This window comes from Scylla paramamosain, chromosome 14 (genome assembly GCF_035594125.1).
Source record: "Scylla paramamosain isolate STU-SP2022 chromosome 14, ASM3559412v1, whole genome shotgun sequence".
In the NCBI taxonomy this organism is placed as follows: domain Eukaryota; kingdom Metazoa; phylum Arthropoda; class Malacostraca; order Decapoda; family Portunidae; genus Scylla; species Scylla paramamosain.
The window spans coordinates 20012423-20017232 of record NC_087164.1 but is presented as its reverse complement, the minus strand read 5'-3'; positions in this window follow the sequence as shown (position 1 = coordinate 20017232).

Here is a 4810-nt window from a genome sequence, read left to right as displayed (position 1 = left end):
TGTCCTGACTACTTACCTTGACTTGGCTTGGTAGTAATTTGCTCTTTCTTTTCCTTCCGATTCCTGTCGCGATCTTCCCTCCTTAAGTGTGTTCCAATGAGCATTAGTAGTCTTGTTTAAGCTTCATACTGGGAGATCTTACTGAGTCTTCTTCAACAACCAGGACACCCATGTAGCATTCTTTTTTTGTTTCCTGATCTCCCTAATTTGTGGTCTGTCTCTCACTACTGCCTCGACCTCTCTTTATGTTTGATCTTCAGAGTGCTAGTAGTGGTTTGGTGCTGAATGTGGTTAGTTATTTGTATATTTGCTTCTGGTTCCGTTGTAGCAGCTGCCGCCTCCTCGTCCTCCTCCTCCTCCTCCTCCTCCTCCTCCTCCTCCTCCTCCCCTTCGCCGTCCGCCGTTACCACCACTTAACTGCCGCTGTAATTTCTATCAGGGTCGTCAAGTTTAGCTGTGTAATCAGCAAGATGTTCTTCCGCTTAGATAAAATGCTGTATGACTTATAATGTGTAGGTATTATTATTGAAATTGATGTATATGATTGTTGATATATACAGTATTATTTTCAGTTTACTTGTTGTTATTATTGTTCTTATTCTTATTGATTTTCTATTTATTCCAATTCTTCCACAATTTTATTGAGAAAGAGAGAGAGAGAGAGAGAGAGAGAGACAGACAGACAGACAGACAGACATACAGACAGACAGACAGACAGACAGACAGACAGACAGACAGACAGACAGACAGACGAACAGACAGACAGACTGAGATAATTTAATGCAGACAGAGAGAATACCACAGAGAAGTGAACGAGAAGACAAAATTCAGGTCTCGGAAAAATACCCAAGGCGTGGAGGCAAGTCGTGGTAGGCTGGCTGGGCAGTGTGGCGGCAGTGACAGGTGAGCCGAGCACCTGGACGCCGGCGGCACAACAGTCTCAGATGAATTATGCGAATGTTACGATAGAACTGTAGCTCTTCCCTCCTCAGGTGTAGTGTTTATGTGTTCAGGTAAAACTTATAGGACAGATGTTAGTTTGCTTTCCTTTTTTTTCCTTAATTTGCATGATTGTCGTTCGTCATAAGCTTCAGTAGCGCGCGTTTTAGAGGGCGAGGTTTTTACGTGCATGCTGGATAACTAACTGCACGTCCCGATGCCTCTAAAATGCAGCTACGAATGAGATGAGATAAGATAAGATAGGATCAGATCAGATAGTTTTATTGTCACATTGAATGCATACAACATGAAATTCGGTTTTAGCTCTTGAGTCCAACCTTATTATGTATACAGCAGTGTGTGTGTGTGTGTGTGTGTGTGTGTGTGTGTGTGTGTGTGTGTGTGAGTGTGAGTAGGGCGGCCAGCTGGGTAGGCCAAGACGTGCGTGGGTCGGTGGAGTCACTGGGCACCTGAGCTGAAGCCTGTAATGTTGGCGACGCTCCCTCGTAACGGTCTCCCTTTCCTGTCCTGTCGCGAGCATCCGCCACCGTGGGACGCGACGCGAGCTGGACGGGACCCAGATTAAATGGCACGTGAGAATACTGGAGACTGTGGGACGGATCTCATTCTACAGAAATTCCTATAAGTGATTTTCAACTGTTATTTAAGTCTTCCAGTGTGTTAAAAAGTGGTTTAAGTTGTGCTAAAGATCAGTGTCTTTTTTCTTTTAGAGTTGTGATCAAAAAAGTAGAATTATTGATTAGGCATAGCGCACACACACACACACACACACACACACACACACACACACAGGAGAAAAGGCAGCCCATGTTAACCTAATTTGCATTGACCTTTCTAAAAACTGTCGGTTATTTATGGACAGGAAGGAGTAAAGAAGAATTAGTATCGGACGCTGAAATTGTTCCTGTCATGTTTATTTATTACTCTGTTGCTTGCCTGCCTGCGAAGTTCAGCCTTTTATGATTTAGCTGTATAATGCATGAGGTTGTTGCTCTAACCTTTATTCTTAGTCTTTACTACATTCCTTATTTTTATTTGTCTGCTTTTTTTTCTCTCTCTCTCTCTCTCTCTCTCTCTCTCTCGTACTTTCCATCCCAAGCTTTCATCGTCATCCTCTTCTTTTTTTTTTTTTTTACTTTGCCTCTTATTTTCATGTTCATATAATAAATCTATCATTTCTTCTCCTCCTCTCTTTATTTATTCACTGCTTCCTCCCGTCCTTCATTCTCTCACCACCACATTTCACTTCCTTTCGTCATGTCCATCCTTCCTCCTCCCTTTAGCGAGTCACTTCTTTCTCTTATTCCCTCAAAACCATCACATCTGACTTCCTTTCTTGATATTCATCCTTCCTCCTCCCTTATATTACGTTACTTTCTCTTATCGCCTCATCACAACATTTCATTTCCTTTTTCCTCCTTTACTTTTCCTCCTCCCTTATGTCACTCACTCTCCGTCTGTCAGCGCCTCACCACCACACCTTCCTTTCTTAGCGATCGTAAGTCAGTTCCTGAAAGTCACGGATGGCCAAGAGATGGATGGTATTTCCTGTGAGATTTCACCTCGCTACACATCGACCCATCTGTTACCTACGGCGTTACTGTTACAGCGGCTCGTGCCATTACTTTGTTATTGTGCTGTGGGTGTTGGCTGCGCTGTGTTCATCCTTGCCTGCCCACTTAGCGCAGTCATCGGTGCCGTGTGGGTGCCTTGATTGGGGGTCTTGCTCGAGTGTTGTGAGCGCGGCACGTCTAAACGAGAGCAGGTGTTGAAGTTGGTTGATTTTTTTTTTTTTTTCTTGTACCGCAAAGAGTGAGCGTGAGTTATGTAGAGGTGAATATGGTACTTTTTAACGGTTCATACATGGTGCAGAGTTTACACCTACGATCGTAGTTTAGGTTAGAGTTGACTGGTTTCTTCTATTCTTCCTGTTCCGCAAAGGGTGAGTATGAGTTATTTAGGAGTGGAGATAAATATGGTACTTATAACGGCCCATATACAGTGCAAAACGAATGGATTATAAAGTTGACGGATTTTTCCTTCCTATACCCACTGAGGATGACTGTGAGTTATTTACGTAAATGTAGTGGTATTTTTAGCGATCATAGACATTGCAGTTTACTGAGAGGATTGGTGTATAAGACTGCACTGATACGAATTATATGTGAATGACAAGATACTGTGCCTTTTAGCGGAACAGATGAGGGAAATTTAATGAAACGTTGCATCGTAGAGAAGTTTTAAACACTGTACACTAATATAAGAAACAGTCATTTTATTACCATTGATCACCACATGGAGCATGTGAAAAATGAACAAGCCCGAGCGGGTGGCCAACACAGCACTACTCTTGGGTGAAATATAAAAGAAAGAGGAGAATAGAGAGGTGGCATATGGAATGATAGGGGACAGGTAGCAACTCGACCTGTGACAGCTGAGGTGAAAATTGCTGGGCTGGGTTGTGGAGCATTGAGGAGTCTTGGCATAAATCCCTTTTGTCTGGGTTTACTGTGGTCACAATCGCCCTAAAGTATTTCGTGTTTTCTTCAGAGTTCCTTGGACGCTGCCTTGTAGAATCACGTCATGGCTATTCCTTGGGGCTATTCTTAGTAACATACATGATGTGTAGAGGTAGACAGTCCTTTTAGCTATACTCCTTGGGGACTGTTACCTTCATTGGACCCTTTTCTTCACTCTTTTAATGCCCTTACTAAGTGTAGTCCCTATAAGAACATAAGAATATATGTGAATAAGGGAAGCTGTTAAAATACGTCAGACCTACACGTGACAGTCTTGTATGAATCGTAGCTATCCCCACACATCCTTCTCGGTGACTTCAGCATACAAGACTAGATCACAGTGGCTGGATAATAGGAACACTTTGCCCCATCACTCGTCTGACACCGCCCCTTGACGTCTGACACCAGTCCGAGACACCTGACGCCGCCACTGCGAAATGTGAGCCCGCTTACCTGCAGCTCAGGAGGCTCGACTGACCTGGGCACAAGCTCAGCCGGACGTGGCTACCGCAGAACATCCGTGGAAGGGTGAGGAGGATGAGAGGAAAGGCGAGGAGGTGGTGGACGAGGGAGAGAAGTAGGGGGATGAAGGATCACTCTCTCTCTCTCTCTCTCTCTCTCTCTCTCTCTCTCTCTCTCTCTCTCTCTCTCTCTCTCTCTCTCTCTCTCTCTCTCTCTCTCTCTCTCTCTCTCTCTCTCTCTCTCTCTCTCTCTCACACACATACACACACACACACACACACACACACACACACACACACACACACACACACACACACACACACACACACACACACACTTTTCATTAGTATACTTCAAGATGCGTAATCGAAAATATGCATGGAGATGTAATATTAATAAAGTACTACTGATAAAACATTTACATTTTTTGCAGGGGTTATGAATATACGAGTAATATGTATGTAATGTTACGATCGCAGAATGCAAAACATAATATGATATGTGTTCATTGAAGAATCCAGACAACTTAAAACGGATGTGAGGGCTTATGCAGGATGAGAGAGAGAGAGAGAGAGAGAGAGAGAGAGAGAGAGAGAGAGAGAGAGAGAGAGAGAGAGAGAGAGAGAGAGAGAGAGAGAGAGAAAGAAAGTTTCATTGCTACCTTTATTTGTCAAAGCGAAACATCAGTTGCTAGTATGACCTTAAACAATCATGCATTCCATTAGCTTTTTAGCCCACTATATGCATTATGTATTAATTATATAATCACTGCATCAACGTCTGTAAAAGCACGTTTATCTTAGTGGCCAGGCTTCTCTTCAGGACAGACTAACACTAATAACAAAGTATATACATTTCTTACTGACATC